At 41.0% G+C, this 27,676-nt stretch overlaps 1 long non-coding RNA gene across 1 annotated transcript; it reads right to left on the bottom strand.

Moving 5' to 3' along the window:
* On the bottom strand, positions 1–27,676 carry LOC129537472 (uncharacterized). Its single transcript, XR_016037024.1, has 12 exons — positions 23,343–27,676; positions 22,811–23,038; positions 16,416–16,706; positions 13,862–14,065; positions 13,271–13,387; positions 12,761–12,928; positions 11,967–12,101; positions 8,135–8,279; positions 6,458–6,554; positions 6,011–6,217; positions 3,474–3,767; positions 1–3,376 (listed from the first exon to the last, which is right to left on the bottom strand). It is a non-coding gene; the product is annotated as an uncharacterized LOC129537472 (long non-coding RNA).

Here is a 27,676-nt window from a genome sequence, read left to right as displayed (position 1 = left end):
ACAAATAAACAAAATAAATTTTTAAAAAGCACTTTAAAAACAAGTAAAACAAACAAAAAAAAACAAAAAAAAAATTTTTTTACCCTTAAAAAAATTGTTAGACAATTTTATGAAAGAATTGATTGGTGCATTTGCTTTTTTTTTTTTCTTAGTGTTGTTTTTATCTTTTATTTATTTTTTAAAAGTCATGTTAAATTTAGTTTTATTGACTTACACCCAGATGCACCCTAAGAGCAAACTTAATTTGTAAATGTCTGCTCTCTTCCAGTCTATTATTTGTATCTTTAACGTGCTATTTCTCTTTTTTTCCTTTTTTTCCCATTTTCCCCCATTTGTATTATGGTAAAATACTCATAGGGCTTCCCTGGTGGCTCAGATGGTAAAGAATCTGCCTCCATGCAGGAGACTGGGGTTCCATCCCTGGGTTGGAAAGGTCCCCTGCAGAAGAATGGCTACCCACTCTAGTATTCTTCCCTGGACAGAGGAGCCTGCGGGGCTATAGCCTATGGGGTCGCAAAGAGTCGGACATGACTAACACAAGACACACATAACATAAAATTTATCACATTGATCATTTTTTAAGTGTACAGTTCAGTGGTATTACGTACATTCATATTGTGCAACCACTGCCATCCATTTATCTACATCTGTGTATTTTTATATTTTAAAAATATATTTATACATTTTCATATTTTTAGAAATAATCTCTTAATTATCAAGTCACAACTGCGATCCATATAACAATACACATACTTCATAGGAGCGAAAGCTCTGCTGTCGGATGGGGAGAAAGTGGACTGAAGAAGGAACTGGAGTTCCCTTGGAGCCGGAGGAGTGTTTAAGGAGGGGATAACAAAAGAATGAGAAGGTCATAAATTGTCTTCAGGTAGGGAGAGAATGCAGTTTCAGACAACACAGAGACAAAATTACCAGACAAAGTGAAAGTGGGCCCGAGATGAAGTAGAAATAAAACAGAGGCAAAAAGTCACAGAATTGAGGAAGTCAGGCAGCAAGTTGAAGAGATAAAAAATATGCTGTCCTGGCTGCTTCTGGTGAGTCACAGAGGTGCCCGCTTGTGCAAAGAAGCCCTTCCAAGGGTCCAGACTCAAGCTCCATCAAAGGGCGTGTGCACCTACTGGTGTGTGGGATGCAAGAACCAGTCGCATCCGAAACCTGTGGCCTTAAATCAGCAAGCAAGCGATGCTCAGATCGCTGATCCTACCAAGGGATGCCTCAGCTGTCCTTGGTGGCTGAGGTCTGCCCTGAGTCTCCAGGAAGATGCAAGGTCTGATGGAATCTTGATAAAAACGGCTCAGAGCTATGAAGAATTCATGGTCATGGATGACAGAGGATGAGATGGTTGGATGGCATCACCGACTCGATGGACATGGGTTTGGGTGGACTCCGGGAGTTGGTGATGGACAGAGAGGCCTGGCGTGCCGTGGTTCATGGGGTCGCAAAGAGTCGGCCGCGACTGAACTGAACTGATGCAATCAAAGCATAGGCTTCTTTATGTTACATAGTGATTCTTGTAGCTGTAGCAAGTGCTCCTCGTCTGAGGAGTCAGGGACCTTGCTCAGAAGACATGACAGCTGGGCTGATATCTGAAGGAAGAGTGGGCGCTGTTCCAGTTGCTTTATATTCTCACCAAAATTCGGAATTCTCAGGCTTTTAAAAAGGTTTTAGTTAATATGGTCAGTGTGTTGTTGTATCTCACAATATTTAATTTACATTTCTCAGAAAAGTCATGAGGCTGAGTCCCTTCATGATTATCGGTCATTTGGATGTCCTCTTCTTAGAAGAGCTAGGTCTTTGTCCTTTTTTAAAATATTGAGCTCTTTGTCTTTTCCTTATTGACTCATGGGAATACTTTCTTTATTCTGAATGAGTTTTTTTATTGCAAATATCTTCTCCCAGTAAAAGGATTGCCTTTTCATTTTAATGGTATTTATTTTTTAAGGAATAGAATTTCTTAATTTAAAAAAATTATGTTAATAAATCTTTTCTTTTATGCTTAGCACTCTGATGTATTATTTAAGAAAAATTTTTCTACTCCAAGGTCATGAAGATATTTACTTCCAAAATTTTCCTTGTATTTAGGACTATGATTCATATGAAATTAATTTTGCGTATAGTGTGAAGAATGGATCAACTTTCTTTTTTTAGAAAAATAAGAATATGTAATTTCTCCAAAAACATCTATTTAAAAGACCATTCATTCTCTCTAAATTGCAGTAATGCCTTTATTATAAAGTGACTATGTAAGTATAGATTTGATTTTGAAGTCTCTATTCCATTTCATTGGTTTGTCTATCTTTACGATTGTTTTGATTTTTTATAGTTTTAAAATAAGCTTTGAAACTGGTAGTTAAGTCCTTTATCTTTGTTTTTCTTTAAAGAATTCTTGGCAATTCTAGATCCTTGCATTCCCATAAATATTTAAAAATCAACATTTAAATTTCCAGTGAAAATCCTGCCGGGATTTTGACTGAGACTGTTGAATCAGTCAAAATGTTAAGATAATTAATATCTTAAAAATATCAGACTGTCCAATCCCTTAATACAGTTTATCTCTCCACTAATTTAGAAATGAAGATTTCTCCCAGTATTGTTCAATAGTTTACTGTACAGTGGTAGTGCATATCTTTTGTTAGATTTACTTAATCATTTGGTGGTGTTTGATGCTATTGTGAAAGATATTTTCATTTTCCAATTGCTAATTGCTAGCACATAGAAAAACATTTTGCAGCTGTTCATTGCTAGTACACAGCTGATTGCTAGTTCATTGCTGCTGCTGCTGCTAAGTCACTTCAGTCGTGTCTGACTCTGTGTGACCCCATAGATGGCAGCCCACTAGGCTCCCCTGTCCCTGGGATTCTCCAGGCAAGAACACTGGAGCACATGCTATAAAAATATTTCAGCATGTTTGATGACTACGTTAAAATCAGTATCTAATTTTAATCATTCAATTAATAAGTTGCTTATTTTGGATATTTTATTTTATTTTATGCTGCAAAAAGCTTTATTGTTTCCATTTGGTCCAAGGCTTGAGAGAGGGCTCCAGGGTGTTAAAAAGCTGCTGAGTTGCTGCAGTGAGGGGCTTCAGGCAGCCCTGATGTTAGGTGGGTTCTTCAAAGGTCACTGGTCTCCAGAAGCTCCTACTCGTGCTTGAGGGTGAGCCTTTCGAAGAGATACTCACCCAACCCAGCCTGGGGACCAGCCAGCCTGCGGAGGTTGGTCAGGTGTTCACCCATCTTCTTGATGAGTTTCACTTTCTCATCTAGGAAGTGGTTCTTCAGGAAGTCACAGATGTGGGGGTCTCCGCAGGCAGAAGCCAGGCCATGCAGATCCAACAGGGCTTGATTCAGGTTCTTCTCTACAAGAAGATATTTTGTAGATATTTTGGATATTTTAATAAACAATCATTCGATTTGTGAATATGAAACTTTTACATCTTGCTTTCCGGTATTTACCTGTCGCATTTATTTCCCTTGCCTCATCCCACTGGTTAGGACTCCAGGTCGACGCTGAATAGACAAGCTTGTCTTTTCCTCACTGCTATCGTGCAGATGCAACTGTGCCTCCTGAGACAGGAGTTTTCAGGGGAAACAAACCATCTTTGTAAAAAGAAGATGAGAACCAGAAGCTTGAGCAATGTCCAAGAGGACTGATATTGGCTTGGGATTAATATGGCTTCACGGAACTTCAGTGATGATTGGCACAAGGATGGGGAAGAAGTGTCCCAGGCGTATTTTGAAAGGCTGTATCTGTTTTGAAAGAATGTTGATGTTTTTAGACCTCACATAAGGACAGTTATGAAGTATGGCTGTGAGTGTGCTGAGGAATGTTAAAAGACTGTGTTCAGAGAGAAACTTGCCCAAAAGTGCCTGAGACTTCTACAGAGTTTAAGAGGAAACTTAGAAGAGAACTTTCTAAGAAGTGAAAAACTCAGACAAACAACGCTTACTGTCACCTTTTCAAGCTTTACAGAATTCCCATGGAAAACCATACCGTCTCTCAATAGATTTTTCTCAGAATGTTTTACACATACACACTCAAATAGTGACAGATTTTTAAATACATGTTAAACACAGTAAATGCATAACTCAATGAATGAACCAAGTTCCAGGCACCTCTTTGAGACAGTGTACACATATATGCACTTTGAGAAAAGCATCTGTGATAGGTACAACCTCCAGGAATATCTAATCCCCCTGCTTGAAATATAAATGCATGTATGTTTTATATATATATATATGTGTGTGTGTGTGTGTATATATATTTCAAGCAGTATATATATATGTGTGTGTGTTTATATATACATATATAGTAATGATAAAGGTTTAGCTGCACTGAGTATCCATTTTTCCTGTCTTGTATAATTAGAACAGAGGAGGTTCTGTGGCCTAGATAATAACTCTATCTCTTAATTAAATGTGGGTCTGGCTGATCAGCCAAAGCAATTTGCTATGCTTAAGGGAACTTTATTGAGGTTTCACTTAATAATAGTGACCATATATGACTAAGTAAGTCTGTTGAAGCACTGCTGGGGAGCGTGACACAAATATCAATTTCTTTCATTTTTAATTTGTTAAGAATCTTAAAGTATTGAGATTTGATACAGCTATTAAAAACTCGAGGGTTGCACCTTTTTAAAAAAGTGAAATTTTAAGTAAACTTAAAGGTAAAATGAAGCAAGTGAAATTAATTTTAATAATTTGTTTCATTTAACCCAGTGTATCCAAAATATTATCACTTAATGAGTAATCAATATGAGATATTTTACACTCTTTTATCTCGTATCAAGTCTTCAAAATTCAGTATTTTACATTACAGCACATCTCAAGTTAGACGAGCCTCATTTGAGTTGTCAGTAGCCCCTTGTGGCTAATATTGGTGTGTAGTTCTAGTGTAGTTTATATCCACTAGATATAAACATTTTGGAAAGAATACTTTATAGACGACATTGTATACTTTCACATCAAGAGGCCCAGGATGACACATGATTAGTGACATAAATTTTATCATTTGATTAAGGGGGTGATCGTCAGATGTGTTCATTACAAAGGTGTACTTTCATTTGTATATTAGTGAGAAAAATGTAGGCTGATACTTTGGTGGCATGCAAATATCCTGTCCCTAATCAAATTTCACCTACAGATTTTAGCCACCAGGGATAATGTTTGCCTGAATGAATTTCCATAATAGAGGCTGGAAACTACCGACTCTAAGTCCGTTATTCTTTTATATTCATTAACTTTACATTTGTAAAGAAGAGCTTTTTCTCAACCTTTCCTCTTCTTTTGAGAATCACTATGGCTTGTGGGTTTTTATTTGGTATGCCACGATTATATCAGTTTTTAAAATATTCAAATAATTGTAAATTTTGGCCCCTTAAAACTTGTTTCTGTAAATTAACTGTTAAGTTTGTCTTTACTTAGATACTTGCCTAAATAATATATATTTTTTAAAATTTCATAATCTAAGGTAAGATACTGATAACATTTTAGAATAGGAATACTCCAGGGTCTGTAACATATAGCTGTATCACAGTTGTTTTTAAGGTTCATTTCTTATACTAACATGGCAGGGATTATCTGTGAGCCAGAGTGTAAAATAGATTCCTTCTTACTCTGTCTAAATAACAGGGCTATTTATTTCATAAATAAAACACTGGTGCTGGGGCAATAACAGACTGCTACTGCCAATCTTTCACTCTCCATAGACATATGTCTCCCGACAGGAGTTCCATCAAATGTGGTGATAAAGAAGATTGTGATCTGTCAATCATAAACTGATTCATGGTGTTTTGTTTATTTCATGTTACCTTATGAGTGATTTTTCACTCTTTTTTCAAACTCATACCTTTCATCACGCTAATATACTAAGAAATGTATTTCATGTCATTTAAAAAAAGAAAGGCAGAAATCACAAAAATGCTCTTTCGTCTTATAAAGTAAGCCAGACTTTTCCCATGTGAGCAGCTGTCTTCGTTCAATATTAGGATCACCTGTACTTGTCCAGATTCACCAGACGAGCGTGTTTGGGAAGTTGCTCATCCTTCCTTGCCTCCACGTTTCTTCACCATAAACAGTGGGCTGTGTTGTACACAAGCAGTGATGGAGACTCCATTTTCTTGGGCTGGTGCTCATCTCTGCCAAGCTACATGGCAAAGTGGTCTATGTAATCCGAGCTGGATGAAATTTCATCTTCAGTGCTGTCCAGTAAAAATATTATGTTAGCTACAAATGCAAGCAACCTATGTAATTTATAATTTGCTGAGAACCATGTATTAAAAGTGAAAATGAACAGGTAAAAGTATGTGCCAAGGTATAGTTTAGTTAATAAATATACAAAAAAATTTGAAGATATAATAAACATAAAAAAATCATTAATGGGATGTTTTATGTTTTGTAGAAATGATGTGTTTGAAATCTGGTGTGTATTTTACACTTACATCACATCTTGCTTTGGACCAGTCGCATTTCAAGTGCTTGGTGACCCTGTGTGGCTAATGACTGCATTGAACAGCACATGTCTGACCATATTTTCCCCTGAGAAGGAAAATAGAAGCATATTCTTCATCTGTTCCATCTGATGAGAGTTCAGCAGATACAATTTCTTGTTATATTCCACTGAATATAACTGGTGTGAAGTCTCAGAAGCAGACAGAGAACAGAACCGGCTCACATTTAAGGGATTTGTCTCCCTACACTCTTCAGTGCAGATCTGCTGGGGTGGGTAGGGAGATTTTTACCCTTAAGTGTATCAGGGACAATTTCCATGATGACAGGAAATACAGGGTAGCTTTGCTGTGTTTGGAGGATTGTTCACATAAGTCATTCCAATAGGCTCAGACTCCTTAGCCTGCCATCAGTCACGGCCTAGGCTGCATGGTGCAGAAGCGTGCGCCAGTTTTCAGGAGGATTACCCTCCTTTCAGCCTCCCAGAATAAGAGTCCCTTGAGACACTCAGAAGCAAATGACTGGGTGCAAAGACACCTACTTTCAGTGGGAGTTGGTCAAGTAACCTCATGTGCATTAAATTCACCCTGAGGTCTCTACAGGGACAGTTAGGTGGCACCATGGAAGGCTTCCAGAAGGAAGGAAGCACACATGGATGGAGTGTATCCATCTGGCCTATGTAGTCATCTGCAACTTGCCTTAAGCTAGTAACATAAAGAGCTATGTATTCTGTGATTATATTGACAGCATCGCTTCCCTGGCCCTGGCCAGGTTGTCTTTAGAGGAAGGTTAAGGACCGTGACGGTGGCATGGCACGCTTGGTCAAGCGTTTATTGGTCTCCCCTATTGGCCCTCCCACCCAGCTCACAGAACCACCGCCCTGCACCACTCAGTGCTGCAGGGGCTCTCCGTCCATCAGTTGTGTGGCAAACAGTGCTACTCCTCACTGTGTAAAGGCTGCCAGCATCAGACAGTTTCCTAACAAACTCCTGATCACATCTTATCTCCATTCCCCACGAGTTGTGCACCCCTCCAAACACACACAAACTCCCATGAGAACACAAGTTATTTTCAGAATTAAAGGGCCTGGCTGGTGTATTGCTTTTGGCAAAGGATTCAGCAGCCATTAAAGCATGCACTAGTCATTAATAATCACACATAGGGCCACCTTGAAGAGTTTCTTTTTCATATTTTCTTTTTCCTTCTTTTTCCTTCCTCACAAATGATGGCCTACTGCTGCTAGACAACACTTGACGGTTCATTTTCCCTTTTTTGTAATAACCAAGCCTGGAGTCTTTTAACCTGTCAAAATTAACTTTTGCTGCTCTACCCAGTGTTCAGTGTGGTATCGTTATTTTGAACATTGGGGTTTGCAGAAAGAAATCCTTAATGTGATACCCAAGTGGTAACCAGGTGGCTCAGTGATAAACAATCGACTTGCCAATGCAAGAGACTCGGGTTTGATTCGTGAGTTGGGAAGATCTTCTGGAGAAGGAAATGGCAACCCACTCCAGTATTCTTGCCTGGAAAATCCCATGGACAGAAGAGCCTGGCAGGCTGCAGTCCATGGAGTTACAAAGAATTGGACATGATTGAAAATGAGGCACACACAACACATGTGCCACCCAAGAATATTAGCAAATATCTAGATAATTCACTAGAATGCTCACCGGAGTAATTATCTAGAGATGGGTCCCAATCCTCCTCTGTGATGCTCAGGGCCACATATGCCAAAGACACCTGCCCGGTGACGCGTTCTGCAGTAAAGCAGCCTCTGGTGATGTCTGCTCTAGTCCATGTGGGGCCTTCAGCATCCTTCCAACAAAACAAAGCCACATCAGCACCTCTGAATTTTCAAGAAGACATATCCTAAGAAGGTGAGAACTGATGCTGGAAAGCTCCCAGGCTTCTCACGAAAGTAGTATTGGAAAGATTGGACCGTACTTCAGATGTATTTCTCCAGCAGCAATCTCATTAATGTGCTAAGGGTTGAGGAAACACTCTCTAAAGCAACCATCCTCAATACATTTTATTTTCTATCTGATAAGCACACCCCAGCTGGGAAATTAATAATTTTTATGGCAAAGGTGATGAACCATAATTACCAAAAAGCTTTGTGGGAATGCTTTTATTTGTTTATTGTTTACGTTTTTGCCTATCTTTCCAGCTTGTTTTCAATGTCTTCTTTTTTTTCTTTTATTATTATTTTTAAGATTTATTTGTTTGTTTTTGATTGCACTGGCTCTTCATTGCTACACGCACTTTCTCTGGTTGTGCTGATCAGGGGCTGCCCTTCCTCGCAGGGCACGGGTCTCTCACTGCAGTGGCTTCTCTTGTTGCAGAGCACAGGCTCTGGTAGTCGCAGCCTGCGGGCTCTAGAGCACAGCTCAATCATTTCGGTGCTCGGGCTTTGTTGCTCCGTGGCATGTGGGATCTTCCCAGACCAGGGATCAAACCCCTGTCACCCACACTGGCAGGTGGACTCTCAACCACTAGACAACCAGGGAAGCCTGGGAAAGGCTTTAAAAGCCAGATTTCACAGATCTCAGGAGTATTATCTGTCACTTCCGGCTCTGCATGTACTCCTACAGCACCCTGCAGGGCACCAAGTCACTGCTGTGGCTTTCTGTGCCTGGGGGGTGGGTTGGCTGATCTTAGCCTGGGCACAATAGAGCACTAACAGTAGCTTTCCACCTGTCCTAAGAGCAGGCAGAAAAGCATGCCCATTAGAGTGAAAACAATCTGACCTTTTTCCAGATCAAATGATGGATTTTAGTATCTCAAAACGATCATAATTAATCTATGGGTGTATTTCATCTTATCCTGGGAGTAACATAAACTTAGGCTATCAGATCATCACAATGGGGCACCATCTCCCCATCTTTGACCTGTAGTGTAAGCAGACAGCATTCATTCAAACCCCTCTCCCCTAAAGGAAACCTCGGGTTCAAGAGGCAGGAGCCCACTGTGCAGCCTTAGAAAGCCCATCCTGAAGGGAGCCTCTGGTAGAGAATGTAACTGACATCCTATATGACATCACCCACAGGTTGCTCCAACCACAGCTCTAGGTGCGCTTCCCTGAAGCTGGTGAGGCAGCCCTGGAAGAAAAGAAAGCTGAAATTCGCAGGGCACTCTGACTCCAATTGTTGCTGCTCCCATGGCAGCAGGCAGGGCACGTGGAGAGCTCCTGCAGTGCACTGGGAACCCCAAGCACTTGACAGAGAACCAGCATGGATCCTGTGCAACAATGCTTCCCTGCAGAGGTGGCCAACTGGGAGTCACAAAGCCAGCACACGTGTATTGACAGTGAACTAGGCCATGCACACAGAGTAGAGAGGGAGACAACTCTGTTGTGTTATGTGCCTCCCAAGCACGTCACACTCACCACAAACATATATGAAAAGATATATTCTAGTCTCCTAAGTAATGTCTTTACAGGTTCTGAAGCTGTACATTCTCTTACAGCTATGCCATCACTGTCTCTACAGATCAAACAATTTATTCTCTTCATTCCACCATAAAAGCTCTTCTCTGTATGTTGTCATCCTTTGGCTAAGCTCGAATACTTCAGAGCTCTCACAGACCTGCATGTTTTTGATTCTGAAACATTTTCTTAAAGTGGGGGCATTGTCCCACAGTCCCCAGAAGCCCAAGGCTCAGAGTGGTCTCCCAGTGATTGCTGTAATGCACTCACCCTAAGATGTGAATTGTGAGTGATAAACAACATCAAAAATCAACGCTGATAAACTTATTTAAATAGAATTGGTCCTCAAGTTTTCCCTTCCAGCTGACTTTGAACATGTGTGCTGTATAATCTAACATGTGGTATGTCGCCTTGGTGCTTATGTACATACTAAGTATTTTGCAGATGACACCACCCTTATGGCAGAAAGCAAAGAAGAACTAAAGAGCCTCTTGAAGAAAGTGAAAGGAGAGTGAAAAAGTTGGCTAAAGTTCAACATTCAGAAAACTAAGATCATGGCACTTGGTCCCATCACTTCATGGCAAATAGATGGGGAAACAATGGAAACAGGGACAGACTTTATTTTGGGGGGCTCCAAAATCACTGCAGATGGTGACTGTAGCCATGAAATTAAAAGATGTTTCCTCCTTGGAAGAAAAGTTATGACAACATAGACAGCATATTAAAAAGCAGAGACATTTCTTTGCCAACAAAGGTCCGTCTAGTCAAAGCTATGGTTTTTCCAGTAGTCATGTATGGATATGAGAGTTGGACCATAAAGAAAGCTGAGCACCAAAGAATTGATGCTTTTGAGCTGTGGATTGGAGAAGACTCTTTGAGAGTCCCTTGGACTTCAAGGAGATCAAACCAGTTCATCCTAAAGGAAATCAGTCCTGAATATTCATTGGAAGGACTGATGCTGAAGCTGAGACTCCAATACTTTGGCCACCTGATGCAAAGAGCTGACTAATTTAAAAAGACCCTGATGCTGGGAAAGATTGAAGGCAGGAGGAGAAGGGGACGACAGTGGATGAGATGATTGAATGGTGTCACCAACTCAATGGACACGAGTTTGAGTACACTCTGGGAGCTGGTGATGGATAGGGAGGCCTGGCGTGCTGCAGTACATGGGGTCGCAAGGAGTCAGACATGACTGAGGGACTGAACTGAACTGAGGTTATTCTGAAAGTCTAAAATCAGATAATTCCTCTCATAAAAAGTTCTCCACTTAGGCCATAGCAAAGCCTCACATTCATATTTCTTTGAGGAAACACATCAGAAGCTCTGACCACTCATGTGTTTTCTTAAAAATTAGTCTGTGTGGTATATTGCCTTTCCATTGTGCCATTCTGAAAGAACTGAGGGAGAATCAGCTCATGCCATGATGATGAACATCTGTGAGAAAAATATGTTTGCCTTTGGGTTAGTGTTTATTACTTTTTTTAAAAACCAAGCTGAGTAGCAAGTAGCTTCTTAATTCCCCAACCAAGTGTCACCCTGCAGCAGAAGTGCAGTCTTAACCACTGGACCCCAGTGAAGCCCAAGGGTCGGTGTTTATTCTTACAAGTTACCTGGCATTGGCCACAGATGTTGGTCAACCCAGAAACATCCTCAGATTAGTCATTTTATTATAACTATCAGAGTACAAAAGTATAAAACTAACCGGGGGTGTTGCTGACCACACCGCACCCCCCCCTCCAAGACATAAGGAGTTCCCATCCACCACGGTCAACTAACAGCCACATCTGAATGTTCCTCAAACAATTCCCCACTTCTCTGTTGTGTCATTTTCTGAGAGGAAGATTCCCCAGGCCGTGTGAAGCACCCCTACCTGGGGCATCTCGCTTTTCTCTGGGAGTTGCATAAACTCGGCAGCAAAAATAGGTATGCGCCACCAAGAGGTTAAGACTCACAAGGTACTGAGCATCATAATGAGTAATCTTAGTACAAAGAACAGAATTTAAATTCCTGAGTGCCCTTCTCTCTGATTCTTTACCCCTATCAGGTTAACCTCATTAACCTATCACCAATACGCTCGCGTTACTCTGCAACAAGGACGCCCACAGCTGGACTTGCATGAGGACCGGGGCTCTCCACACTTCTCTTGATGACTGGAGGTTATTATTATTAACCTCTAGGCCCAGCTCTGCCAACGAGAGAGTCTCTGCAAACCCCTGATGGTGAGATAAAAGATAGGGTCTGGTTTCAATTCCCAAAATGGATTTGCGGTCATAGTCAACTCTATGAAAATTTCACATAGAAATTCTCAGTTTCTTTAACAACATCGTTTCAGCTTCCCCATCACTTCTCTTGGCTATTTTGTACTCTCAACTACAGCTCCTGCATGTTCTGAGAGGCCAGTGTTTCAGACTACTTGTTTGAGGGGTACGGTGCAGAGCATGTCCCCACTGTGTCTCAGGAAGGCTGGCCAAACCTTTGGGACCTTGCTGCCACAACGGGCTCTATGACAGCCTGAGGAATGATCTGTTGGTTCAGAGCTACTCTCTCTACTCTAATATGCAGGACTGTATGGTAGCAAGAAATAAAACAGCAGCAGGTCCATCTTAAAAACCAGGCCCTTGGGGCTGCTGGACACATATTACTTAAAAACTGTCCCTTTAACATCATCTACCATATTCTTAATAATCTGTGTTGCTGACTTCAATTAAGCACTTCCATCAAGATGATGAGAGCCCTACTATTTTAACCCCAAAGTGGCCTTTTTTTTTTGCTTTCAGCCATACTACATAATATTAAAATCTATATACAGACAATATACATGTATATACTATATATACATATTTGTAATATTAAAAGTTTCAATACCACACACCTGTTCCACAATTTCCAGCTCTTAGCAGGCTTATCACTTGTACATTTTTGTGAATCCAGGGAAAGGTTAGGAAACATTTGAAACTGTTTCCTCATTTTTATTGCAGCTTCTCTCGCATTCATGTAACAATAACCACCACCATTATATAGAAAACACGAATATGTCGCCCTCCAAAAAAAAAAAAATACATTTTCTTAAAAAGTGTATACACAACCAACTTTAAACATACTTCCCTACTGTCCACTTAAAAAATAGTCACAACCTAAAAATTGAACTATGTTTTCTTCAGAGGGAATTTTGAGGGCTTGAAGCCCGGGAGACAGCATCTCAAGTCACCCTGAGAGGACTGCTCCACAGAGGTGGCGGAGGAGCCGGGCGACAGAGAAGTGTGTCAAAGAGCAGGCGGTCAGAACAACAAAAGATTGCTGTTCATTAAGGAAAACCGGATATCGCGAGTTGAGGAATTTAGTGATTGTCTACGTGTGAGGAGAGGCAAGGGTCTGGACTCACGGAAATCATTCCTCATACGCGCCTCGGCTGTCTGCGGCCAGTCTCCTGTGTTTCACCGTAGGGCGTGGCTGCAGCCTGGTCACAGGGATTGCTTTCCTTCCTGGTTGGCCTGCAGAACTGGAGTCACGGATGACTCTGACATCTCTGTTTATTTACATGGCTGGAAACACTCCATTTCTCACTCCTGACCCTCAGAAAGAAAGGTTTTCACTTACCTTGTGTGGTAGGTATAATTGAACACAGTGGGGTGAAGAGCCTCCACCATTGAACCAGCCTCCCATCATTTCCTGCCATATATTATTCAACCAGGTAAGAACTGCCCTATGCCTGCAAGCCTACATGCTAAGTCACTTCAGTCCTGTCTGACTCTGTGACCCCATGGACTGGAGCCCACTGCTCCTCCGTCCATGGAATTCTCCAGGCAAGAATACTGGAGTGGGTTGCTATGCCCTCCCTCATGGGATCGTCCCAAGAACTGCCCTATATTCACTCCCAAAATGTTTGCTTCATATTGCTGGTGAGATTCAGGGATCAATCAAAGTGATATGATGATGTTCAGATTAAGCTTATATTATTCAGAAAATTGTTCACCTGACAGAGTCACTCCCCTGGCCCACTTCCCCGGGAGAACATTTTCAGACAGTGGCTGGCGGGGGAGGCTGATTTCCTCCTGGCCGTGCAGCACTGCTGGTTGCTGGTTTGCACGTCATCTGGTGGTTGAGGGCAGCTGTTTTCATAAGTCCTCGCTGCTGTGAATGGGAGTCAGAGGCCACCTCTTCACCTGTTTGCTCACTCCTGGGGAACAGGAGAGGACTCACTTTGTATTTCCAAAGGAGAGAGGGGCCTTCCAGCAAGGTTAATAGAGCAGCAAAAAGCATTTTCAGAATAGATTACCCTTCACCACAAAAGAAGCCTGGAACACCAGAATCGGCCATGTGCATGGGCTCTGTGCCCAGGGAGAAGAGAAATGCTCAGTTGCTTTGGAAGCCTTCCCATTCACAAGGGCTTTCATTACCTTTAGAATAAAGGCAACTCCAGATCGAGTCTCTCCAGCCAGGAACTCTCACCTGAGCTCCAGACAGACAGATCTATCCAGCTGTCTACTGGCTCCAGCGTCCCACTCATGATCATTATGCTTCCCCCAAACCCTGTCCCTCACTGCTGCTCCCCCTTCTCTGCAACTATGCTGCCCCGGTGTCTTCTTATCCCCATCATCCAGGGCACCGTGTGTGCTCCCTACTACTGAAAGGTGAACCAGTTAATTCAACAGAATTTTGCTTTCCATTCATGGTGGAGGAGTCTGGCTCCTTTCTGGCAGGGGGAAAGATGCCATTTTCATGTGTCGCTCCCAAGGTTACTCTGGGAAAGGACACCCAGGCAGATGACAACGGCAGAGAGAGTAGTCATGGCCTGCAGGCTGTAGTTTGCTGACTCTTGCTTGAGAATGTCAGCTGCATAAGATCAGAGCCTTATCTCTCTCATTTATATTTCCTGTGTGCTCAGACACAATTGACCTTCCTGGGGAAGAAAGAATCTTCATACCGTGTTTGAACTGAAATATGCTAGGGGTGTTCTTTATTTCAAATAGGAAGCAGAGAGAAAAATCTTCAGTGGACTCTGATATTTTCTTACTAATGAAAGAAAGCCCTTAGCATTTATAAAATAATGGGCTAATTAATAGCAGACTTGGTGTGTTCATTTAAGATTTGTGAGTAAAATCGGTTTTCTTTAACAAATATATTTTACAATCTAAATAAACACATACAATTTCCTAAAATAAGGGTTAAACAAGTTTTGTGGTTCTAACAAATGTATGGCCAAAGTTTACAGTCCTGTGAAAGGAAATGAAATGTTTGTAGTTAGATAACTGAATACCTCGGAGAACCATCAACTTTCTTTTCAACACTGGAACTAGCAGTGGGAGAGATTTAATCAAGACAGAGATGTGTAACCAAGCACATTGGATATCAGTAGGCACTGAAAAAGTGAACATAATACAGGCAAGGGATTACTTGGGCAACTTTCCTCCTAAAAACAACTGCAAATACTATATTTAAAAAAATCTCTCCTCTGTCTGACTCACTTCACTTAGTGTGATAATCTCTAGGTCCATTCATGTTGCTGCCAACGGCATTATTTCATTCTTTTTTATGACTAATATTCCATTGTATATATGTATACCATGTCTTCTTTATCATTTCAAATATCACATATCACTTATACATGGAATCCAAAAAATGAACTTACTTACAAAACAGAAAAGAGACACACTGACATAGAATACAGACTTATGATCACCAGAAGGGAAAGAGGGAAGAGGGATAAATTAGGAGTTTGAGATTAATGATGGCATCACCGACTCAATGAAGATGAGTTTGGGTGAACTCCGGGAGTTGGTGATGGACAGGGAGGCCTGGTGTGCTGCAGTCCATAGGGTTGCAAAGAGTCGGACATGACTGAGCGACTGAACTGAACTGATATACACTACTACATATAAAATAGACAACCAACAAGGATCTACTGTATAGCACAGTGAATTTTATCCAGTATCTTATAATACCTAACATGGAAAAGAATCTGAAAAAGCTGAATCACTCTGCTGACACTTGACATTGACACATTATAAATCAACTATACTTCAATTAAAAAACCCTCCTTAAAAGCGCTGAAGACCTGATCAGTATGCTAGTCATCAGGGTTGTTTCTCATCCTTCTGAGCACATGGAAGCTTCGCACTTCCCTGCCCTCTTGAACTTGATGCACTCACGTGACTTGTTTTGGACAACAAAATATAAGAAAACTGATTTGTCTTACTTCTCGGCAGATATTTAAGATCAGTGGGTAATTCACCACGATCCCTTCTTCCCCACGTGACAATCAGCAACATTACAGATGATCATGCTTCTGTCATGCATGGTCCATAAGTAAGGAAAGCGTGGAACACACCACCACAAATGACAGAAATGTGTATCATCAAAAACACATGTGTTGTGTTAAGTCACTGATACTAGGGGCCTTTATACTGTGGCATGCATTAGTTTATTCTGACTTACATATTAAGATTGTAAGACATTACCAGACTTAAATTGTAAGGAGAATGTGTACTCAGAGGCTGTAAGCAGGAATCAAGCACATAAAAGCTTACCCTGGAGACACTTGCTGATTGGGAAGATCTGAACTTCTGTCTCCAATGCGGGAGACCCGGGTTCGATCCCTGGGTCGGGAAGATCGCCTGGAGAAGGAAATGGTAACCCACTCCAGTATTCTTGCCTGGAGAATCCCATGGATGGAGAAGCCTGGTAGGCTACAGTCCACGGGGTCGCAAAGAGTCGGACACGACTGAGTGACTGAACAGAACGGAATGGAATGGTGCTGGAGTTAGAGGTCAATATCCAGTGACTGTTGGAGCAGACCCCGGGAATGTTATCCTGGTATTCTAAAGGAGCAACATGTTAGGTAAGGTTGAATACTTGCTGTGCAACAGACTTCAGAGAAACTTGCCTTAGCATAGAGTACAGCCAGGAAGGAATTAAAAACAAAAACTAAAACTCAGTTTTGTGGGAATTCTCCAGTGCTCCAGTTGTTAAGACTCCAGCCAACCAATGCAGGAGACATGGGTTCAATCCCTGGTTAGGGAACTAAGATCCCACAAGCTGAATGTCACAGCGAAAAACAAACAACAACAAAACCACAAAATCAACCAACCAAACAAACAAAACCTCATCCTTATGAAACTAAAACCCAAATCTAGCCTTCTAATGGATCTTTAGTCCAAAATCACATCACAACACCTGGTGGCACTAGCCTGGAAATGCCTCCTTAGATGCTTTGATGCTTTACAAAAGAAAACACAATTTGTTCCTAGAAGAAGGATCTTTTATCCTAGATGTAAAACAGCACCACAGGTAATATTTCCAGGACAGTGATCAGTACACAGTGAGATCAACTTTGCTAAGCAGAGAGTGGAACAGTGCTGTGAGAGCCAGCAAAAACAAGGGTAAGCAGGCAGACACATGAGGACTTCAGATATTAGGATCATCAGGGGTGTTTTTGCCTTTAAAGTGGCTTACTTTGTTTAAATAAGTGAAGGCAAACTTGTTAGAAAATAACTGCAGGGAAGAACAAAGTTATAAAGAGTAATGCAGAAGATTACAAAAAGAATCAAATAGAACTTATAAATGTGAAAAATGCAGTTCCCTATTGCAACATATTAACGACTTATCAGACACGTTTAAGAGACAATTAGACAATACATGAAAAGAGACATCTGAAAGACAGGCTGGGAAAAAGACGTATGTACCATAGAGAGAAAAAATAATAGAAAACATGGAAATGAAGTTAAGAGGCTTGAGGGACAGAGGGAGATGTTCTAAAGAAAAGTGAAAGGGTTAGTCACTCAGTTGTGTCCAACTCTTTGTGACCCCAGCCTACAAGGCTTCCCTGTCCTTGGGATCCTCCAGGTAAGAATACTGGAGTGGGTTGTCATACCCTTCTCCAGAGGATCCTCCCAACCCAGGGATTGAACCTGGGTCTCCTGAATTGCAGGCAGATTCTTTACCATCTGAGCCACCAGAGATGTTCTAACATATGTTTGAGTGCTACAGGGAAGAAAGAATGGATGGGGCAGAGGCAATATTTGCTTAGATAATGGTTGAGCGTCTTCCAGAAAAACATCAGTTCACAGATTTGAAGTTGTGATTCCCAAGTCGGATAAGCATAAAGAAATCTCATCAAATATAGCATAGTGAAAGTACAGTTTCAAAGAATCAGTGTTAAAAGCAGCAAGAGGGGAAAAAAAGATAGCTTGCTTTCTAAGGATCAATTTAGTTAGTTACCAGCTGAGTGCTACAGAACTTCTGTGAGAGTCAGGAGACAGGAAAGCAGTATCTTCAATGTGCTGAGAAAAAGTAAATGGCAACTTCTATTCTCAAATCTATAAAAATAAGTTTTTTAAATGAAAGTAAAATTGACATTTTTTTCCCAGACAAAGCAACACGGAGAGAGTTCATCAAAATAAGTTCTGATGAGAATTAAATTCTTAAGGATGCACTTTAAGTGCACAGAATATGGCAACAGATGGAAGTCCCAGCACAGATGGAGGGAAGCGTCGATAGACTGCGCAGCGCGCGCTGGCGAGCTAAGGCATCTCAGTCCTCTCCGACTCTTTGCGCCCCCATGGACTGTAGCCCACTGGCCTCCTCTGTCCATGGGATTCTCCAGGCAAGGATAATGGAGTGGGTTGTCATGTCCTTCTCCGGGGATCTCCCAGACCCAGGGATTTAAACCCATCTCTTACATCTCCTGCATTGACAGGTGGGTGCTTTACCACTACCGCCACCTGGGATAATTCAAAATGGATGTGGACTGAATAACACAATATTAATGGTTTGTAGGATTTTAAAAATAGAATGAAAAAACAAATAATATGGGAATTCTTAGAAATGTAAATTAAGTAAGTGTTCCAATGTCCCTGTGTTATCCAAAAGGAGAGTTTAAGATTTGATTAATTCTGCTGCTGCTGCTAAGTCGCTTCAGTCATGTCTGAATCTGTGCGACCCCATAGACGGCAGCCCACCAGGCTCCGCCGTCCCTGGGATTCTCCAGGCAAGAACACTGGAGTGGGTTACTATTTCCTTCTCCATTGATTAACTCTGCTGCTGCGGCTGCTAAGTAACTTCAGTCGTGTCTGACTCTGTGCGACCCCATAGATGGCAGCCCACCAGGCTCCCCCTTCCCTGGGATTCTCCAGGCAGGAACACTGAAGTGGATTTCCGTTTCTTTCTCCATTGATTAACTCTAGAGGTCTGTTAAAGGGCTTCCCTAGTGGCTCAGAGCTATAGGATCCACCTGCATGCAGGAAACACAGGTTCCATTCCTGGGTTGGGAAGATCCCCTGGAGGAGGGCATGGCAACACACTCCAGTATTCTTTCCTGGAGAATCCCATGGACAGAAGAGCCCGACATTCTATAGTTCATAGAGTCGCAAAGAACAGGACAAGATTGAAGTGACTTAGAACACGTGCACAAAGGTCTGTTAAATATGCATATTTAATTTCTAGGGTAATCATGAAAAAGAAAAAAAGAAACTTCTAAACTAATGGAACTAAAATGAAACTACCAGAAAATGTTAGTCAAAAAAAAAAAAAAGAGTGAAAGAGAAGATAAAGAATATGGAATAAGTAGACAAATAGAAAGTACAGAATATATACTGGTAGACTTAAATCCAAGTAAGTCAGTAATCATATTAAACAGAAATATATTACATGTCTCAGCTAAAAAGTTAGAAATCAAGAAACCACGGGATTAATCTAGGCCCTGGTGGCTCAGAGGTTAAAGCGTCTGCCTCCAATGCGGGAGACCCAGGTTCGATCCCTGGGTCGGGAAGATCCCCTGGAGAAGGAAACGGTAACCCACTCCAGTATTCTTGCCTGGAGAATCCCATGGACGGAGAAGCCTGGTAGGCTACAGTCCACACGGTCGCAAAGAGTCGGACACGACTGAGCGACAGAACAGAACGGAACGGAAATGAGAACAGAAGAAGAATGAAATTAAAAAGATAGAGGACTTTCCTGGTGGTACCGTGGATATGCATCTGCCCCCTTTGCAGGGGACACTGGTTCGATCCTTGGCCCAGGGAGATGCCACTGCCGCAGAGCAGCTAAACCCGGGCACAACTACTGAGCCTGCGCTCTAGAGCCCGGGAGCCACAACTCCTGAAGCCTGCGTGTTCTAGGGCCCGAGAGCCTGTTCCGCAGCCACTGAGGCCCAGGTACTGCAGTGAGAAGCCTGTGCACCGCAACTGGGGAGTATCCCCACTCTCCTCAACTAGAGGAAGCCTGCGTGCAGCAACTAAGGCCCAGGGCAGTGAAAAATAATTAAATACAGCACTGTGCACTTGTCACAAAAAGAAAAATTAAAAAATATGCACAAAAAAGAGCTCACTGTATTTAAAAAGATAGCTACATAATGCAGATATTAACTGCAAGAAATCTAACACAACTATGTTAATAACAGGTAAAATAGCTTTAGAACAAAAAGGCTTATTAATGAGAAAAAGATCATTTCAGGGAAATTCCTGGGTGGCCCAGTGGTCAGGATTTGGCGTGCTCACTGCTGGGACCAGGTTCAATCCCTGGCCAGGAAGCTAAGACCCCACAGGCTTCATGGTGTGGCCAAAAAAAAAATCATTTTTAATGATAAAGCATTAATTTACCAGTCAACATAACAATTCTAAAGTCTTATTCACCAATACCATCAACTCAAAATGTATAAATCAAAAATTTATAATACAAAGATAAAAAATCCAAATATGGCAACAGATTTAAAATAATTCTTTCAGTGATTTGTAGAAGAAACAGAAAAATAATTTCTAACTGTACATAAAATATGAGCAAGCTAACAATCCTGACCTAATGGATATATACACCTTCTATCTGACGAATGCAGAATACATACTATACATACCATTTTCAAGCCTACATAGAATGCTTTTTATAAGTTGACCAAAATAGGGTAATAATGAATGACCTTCGAAGTACTTCGAAGGTTTGTACTCATTCAGAACATATGCCCTGATCATAATCCAATAAAGCTAAAAATATAACTAGAATATTCTTATATTTTGGAAATCAAAAACACTTTATACAACTCCTGAGTCAAAGAAGAAATTAGAACTTAGAAAATATTTTACACTCAAAATGAACAATGACATATCAAACTATGACATACAGCTAAAGAAAGACTCAAATGGAAATTCATCCTTTCAATGTGCATTTTAGAAAAAAAAAATGGAAGTTTAAAAATTAAAGAGCTAGGCACTCAACAAAATAAACTGAAAGAAAATTTTTAAAGTGATAATTAAAATTTTAATAGAAAACAAACCTACAACAGGAAAGTTCTTTGTAAAACTAAGAAAATTGACAGATTCCTAGCAAGATTCATGAAGTAAAAACTCAACCACTTGAGGCAGCAGGAAATCACCTTAGGGCACTAGGCTAAATGAAGTAACTACAAATGGCACTTGCCATCTAGCTCTCCAAGAATTAAATCATGGTTACTGCAGCTGCTGATTTTCAACAGCCCCTGAAAGGAGTTAAGGGTGGCGAGCAGGAAACTGGTGCTCTGGGCTCTGGGAGAAACTGGCAGGACAGGTCCTCAGGTAGGTATCTTCAGGAGTCGATTTTATGATCCCAATTCTTGCATTTCCCTACCTCTAGAAAAGCACTAAAATCCTTCATGGTGGATTAGAACGTCCACGTGACCAGCAGAAACCTTCTGCAAAAATATGTGCTTGATTGCATGTTCTCCCCTTCCACCAAAATCACATACATAGTGACCTTCCCCCCATCTCTTTGGAGCAGTTTCTCACAGCTCTCTGAATGGATGCTTCGATAGCCCATTTCTCACAGTTTCTCAATGCTGTCTCCTGGGTTACAGTCCTCCTTTGCCCAAAATAAGACTTAACCCGCAACTTTCACACTATGCCTTTTTATTTTTTTGACTGTGTTGCACGGCATATGGGATCTCAGTTCTCCCACCAGGGATTGAACCTGTGGCCCCTGCATTGGATGCACAGAATCTTAACCAGTGGACCAGCAGGAAGTCCCATCACATTGTGCTTTTTTTTTTAAAAGTCAGCAATTAGGCAGAGAAAGATAAGGCCATGTAATCTCACTTATATGTGTAATCTAAAAAATGTCAAAACTGAACACTTAGATACAGAGAACAGACTGATGATTTGGTGATTTCAGCGGTGGGAGTGGCATGGGGAAAATGGGTAAAGAAGGTCAAAAGGTACAGACTTCCAATTATAAAATAAATATGTCATAGAGGCGCAATGTTGGCGACTGTGGTTAATGATACTGTATTGCATATTTGAAAGTGGTTAGGAGAGTGGATCTTAAAAGTTCTCATCACAAGGAAAAAAATTTAACTAGGTGGTAATGGTGTTAAGTAGACTTACTGTGATGATTACTTCATGATATATGTAAATATTGAATTATTATGTAATGGAAACTAATATATATCATACGTCAATTATGTCTCAATTAAAAAAAAGAGACAAGGAACAAATAATAGAAAAATAGATATTGTTACAGATGTTGCACATATTAAAATAGAGGAAGATGATATTATAAATAATTTTATTACAATAACTTTGAAAAAATTGTATGAAATAGATAAATTTATAGAGAAATACAATTGATCAAAACAGACAAGGAGAAGTAAAAATTTTGAGTCTAGTGGAAATCATTAAATCCAGTAGCAAAGAATGCACAGAACACAGGTAGCATCCCACAGTATACATTAGCAACCCACACAAAATACAAGCCCAGCTTATTCCAGAAGCAAATCCTATATACTATTTAAAGAAGAACGTGAAAGGGGAGGAAAGGGGAGGAAAGACAAAGGGGAGAGAAACGACAGTGTAAGTATAGGAAAGGAAGAAGTAAAATTGTCATTGTATGAAGGTAATATGTGTATTTATTTAAAATCTAAATGAAATCTCCTGAAACTGATGAAAGAATTTAGAAGGGTTACCTATTTAAAAAGTCAATATACAGTAAGCATTAGTTGCTCAGTCATGTCCAGCTCTTTGCAACATCATGGGCTGTAGCCCTCCAGGCTCTTCTGTTCTTGGGATTCTCCAGGAAAGAATACTGGAGTGGGTTGCCATTCCCTTCTCCAGGGGATTTTTCTGACCCAGGGATCAAACCTGGGCCTCCTCCATTGCAGGTGGATTCTTTATAGTTTGAGTCACCAAGGAAACTGTATAATACAAAAAAATTATATCCCAAATGTCAAGCAGCACAGAATTTAATAAATATTGAGAAGAATCCAACAGTTAATAATAGAAAACTCTAGCCAGCATCTACTTTTGTGTAAGTATAAGATTATCATACAGAAAACTTGCTCCATTAGAAATATCTTCTAGAAAGGGAAGAAACCATAAGGAAACAGACTATGTTAGAGATCTAGTTAGTTCAGTTGCTTGGTCGTGTCTGACTCTGTGAAACCCCATGAACTGCAGCATGCCAGGCCTCCCTGTCCATCACCAACTCCCGGAGTTTACCTAAACCCATGTCCGTCGAGTTGGTGATGCCATCCAACCATCTCATCCTCTGTTGTCCCCTTCTCCTCCTGCCCTCAATCTTTCCCAGCATCAGGGTCTTTTCCAGTGAGTCAGCTCTTTGCATCAGGTGGCCAAAGTATTGTAGCTGCAGCTTCAGCATCAGTCCTTCCAATGAACACCCAGGACTGATCTCCTTTAGGATGGACTGGTTGGATCTCTTTGCAGTCCAAGGGACTCTCAAGAGTCTTCTCCATAAGTGCACTCCTTTTACAAATTAGAGGCTGAGACTCAATGTTAAGAAGTAACATGTCCAAAACATATCTCAATGGTGGAATCAGGACTGATTCCTGAACCCGACTTCTATTCTGGGCTCTGGTTTACCATATCTGTGTTCTCTCATTTTATGACTTAATCATATTATTTATTCGCTACATTTTTACTTTAAATTTGGAAAATTAACAAGTAAGGAAATGCCATCTACCCAACAACTCCTTAATTTTTCTAAAAAATGAGCATAACAAGAACAGGATGCAGTTCATAACATTAGAGCACTTGCTTAGCTTCATTAAGGTCAGAATTTACGCAGCAAAAAGTTCACTTTACATAGAATCTGGTTTGGCCAACAGAAACCTTATATAAAAGTCACAAACTTTAAAACCTCTTTAATCTATATCATAGTAACTTCATATGTTGTGAAAGGGTTTTCTCTAATCTTGACATTTTCTTCAGACTGCCAGTTTTCCTGTTTTAGCTGCCTAATAAGAGCTTCCAAAGTCTTCAATCTCCCTAGAGGTATATGAGCTATATTTTTACATATTAATAAGCAAATTCTAGAAATGACATTAAAAAAATATTTCATTCACAATAGGATGAGGATGTTAGTTGCAAACAAGAAAACTGACTTCAGAGATTGGGTCACTCATGTTGATTACAAGCTTCTAGGAATAATGGTTTAAAATCATGTAGCATCTTCTTTTCCATTGATAGGTGAATGGATAGAGAAGAGGTGGTACAAGAGAACAAGATGGCAGAGGAGTAGGTTAACATGGAGTGCACCTCTCTCCATGGATACATCAGGAACAGACCCTCAGACAGAAATGCATGCAGATCACCAGCTGAGACGGCCAGGAGGACCTGACCAGTGGAATAGAATATGCAGAACCACACAAAACTTGGTGGGATGAAGGAACTAGGGGGAAAACAGGAGTGTTAGTAGGACTGGACCTGCCCTCGGCGGGTGGGGGAACTGAAGCAGGGGTCAGTCCCCACAACAGGGCAATTATCTGAGTCAGACGAGAAACACTGAAGGCTGAGAGTGAAACAGCTGACCTGTGGCAGCCTAAATGGAAGGAGAATCAGACAGTCCTTGCTGCAGCCATGCATACCCCAGACAGGGATGCAGGTCCCCTGGAAGGCACAGCGGCTGGGAGCTGGAGAGTAGGGATTGTGGAGCTAACCAAGGGCAAGGGCAGCTGTAGACTACAGAGAGAGATGGACTGAGGGGATGTGAGGGAGGAGACTGTGGTGGGAAATGCGGGTGGAGGAAAGGCAGGCACCATGGAAGCAAGGGATACTGCTGAGTCACATGCAACGGGGTGGAGCCATCACAATAGCCTCTCTCTCCCCACAGGCCAGCAGGATGCCTCATCTAAACAACAAACAAAACAAAAACAAAAACCCAATCATCAGCAGACAGGATTATCACCTCACTAAGCCTTGCCCATCAGAGGAAAAACAAAACTAAACTAACACTCAGCGCAAATCTCACTCTATAAGAAGCTTACACAAAACCACTGGACCAACCTGAGGAGGGCAGAATGAATTCAGGAAGGAAGAGTGAATTCAGCCTTGAAGCCTGGGGAAAGGAGACCTCAAACACAGTAAGGTTAAAAACAAATTAATGAAAAGGCAGAGAAACACTACACAAATGAAGGAACAAACTAGAAATGCAGAAGTCCAGATAAATGAAGAGGAACTAGGCAAACTACCTGAAAAAGAATTCAGAATAATGACAGTAAAGATGATCAAAAACCTGGAAAACAGAATGGAGAAAATGCAAGAATTAATTAACAAAGATCTAGAAGAATTAAAAAACAAACATACAGAGGCAAACAACACAATTACTGAAATTAAAAATACTCTAGAAGGAATCACTACAGAATAGCTGAAGCAGAAGAACGAATCAGTGAGCTGGAAGATAAAATGGTGGAAACAATTTCTGAAGAGCAGAATAAAGTAAAAAGGATGAAAAGAACTGAGGAAAGTCTGAAACCTCTGGGACAATATCAAATGCACCAACAGTCAAATCATAGGGATCCCAGAAGAAGAAAAAAAGAAAGGGTATGACAAAATATTTGAAGAGATTGTATTTGAAAATTTCCCCAACGTGGAAAAGGAAATAGTCAATCAAGCCCAAGAGGCACAGAGTCCCATACAGGATAAATCCAAGGAGAAACATTCCAAGGCACATACTAATCACACTAACAAAGACTAAACACAAGCAAAGAATATTAAAAGCAGCAAGGGAAAGGCAACAAGTAACATCCAAGGGAAACTCCATACACTTAACAGCTGATCTTTCAGCAGAAACTCTGCAGGCCAGAAGGGAATGGCAGGATATGTTTAAAGTACTGAAAGGGAAAAGTCTACAACCAAGATTACTGTACCTGGCAAGGATCTCAATCAAAATTGATGGAAAAATAAAAAGTTTTTCAGACAAAGCAAAAGTTAACAGAATTAAGTACCACCAAATCAGCTTTACAACAGATATTAAAGGGGCCTATATAGTCAAGAAATACAAGAGGAGAAAAAGATCCTCAAAATCAACCTCAAACAATTAACAAAATGGCAATAGGAACATATATGTCAATGATTACTTTAAATATAAATGGATTAAACTCTCCAACCAAAAGACACAGATTGGTTGAGTGGATAAAAAAGCAAGACCCATATATATTCAGTCTACAAGAAACCTACTTCAGACCTCAAGACACATATAGACTGAGAGTGAAAGGATGCAAAAATATTTCCATACAAATGGGAAGCAAAGGAAAGCTGGAGTAGCAATCCTCGTATCAGACAAAACAGACCTTAAAACAAAGAAGATTACAAGAGATAAGGAAGGACTCTATATAATGATCAAGGGATCAATCCAAGAGGAAGGCATAACAATTGTAAATATCTATGCACCCAACAAAGGAGCAGCTCAGTACAGACATGAAAGGAGAAACTGACAGAACACAACAACAGGAGGAGACTTTAACACCCCACTCACACCAACGGAAAGACCATCAAAACAGAAAATCAATAAGGAAACACAGGTCTTAAGTGATACATTAGATGAGATGGAGCTCACTGACACCTTCAGGATGTTCCATCCAAATGCAGAAGAACATGCCTTCTTCTCAAGTGCACATGGAACATTCTCCAGGACAGACCACAAATCAAACCTCAGTAAATTTAAGAACACTGAAATCATATCAAGCATCTTCACCTGCCACAATGCTATGGACTAGATATCAATACAAGAAAAAAAGCTGTTCAGTTCAGTTCAGTTGCTCAGTCGTGTCCGACTCTCCGCGACCCCATGAATCACAGCACGCCAGGCCTCCCTGTCCATCACCAACTCCCAGAGTTCACTCAAGCTCATGTCCATCGAGTCGGTGATGCCATCCAGCCATCTCATGCTCAGTCGTCCCCTTCTCCTCCTGCCCCCAACCTTTCCCAGCATCAGAGTCTTTTCCAGTGAGTCAACTCGTTGCATGAGGTGGCCAAAGTATTGGAGTTTCAACTTTAGCATCAGTCCTTCCAATGAACACCCAGGATTGATCTCCTTTAGAATGCACTGGTTGGATCTCCTTGCAGTCCAAGAGACTCTCAAGAGTCTTCTCCAACACCACAGTTTGAAAGCATCAATTCTTTGGTGATCAGCTTTCTTCACAGTCCAACTCTCACATCCATACATGACCACTGAAAAAACCATAGCCTTGACTAGACAGACATTTGTTGGCAAAGTAATGTCTCTGCTTTTTAATATACTACCAAGGTTGGTCATAACTTTCCTTCCAAGGAGTAAGCGTCTTTTAATTTCCTGGCTGCAATCAGCATCTGCAGTGATTTTGGAGCCCAAAAAAATAAAGTCTGACACTGTTTCCACTGTTTTCCTATCTATTTCCCATGAAGTGATGGGACCAGATGCCATGATCTTTGTTTTCTGAATGTTGAGCTTCAAGCCAACCTTTTCACTCTCCTCTTTCACTTTCATCGAGAGGCCTTTTAGTTCCTCTTCACTTTCTGCCATAAGGGTAGTGTCATCTGCATATCTGAGGTTATTG

The sequence above is a fragment of the Moschus berezovskii genome, unplaced genomic scaffold, assembly GCF_049115385.1.
Source record: "Moschus berezovskii isolate FMDL1 unplaced genomic scaffold, NW_MosBer_1.0 29, whole genome shotgun sequence".
Classification (NCBI taxonomy): Eukaryota; Metazoa; Chordata; class Mammalia; order Artiodactyla; family Moschidae; genus Moschus; species Moschus berezovskii.
This window is presented reverse-complemented; position numbering and strand designations above follow the sequence as displayed.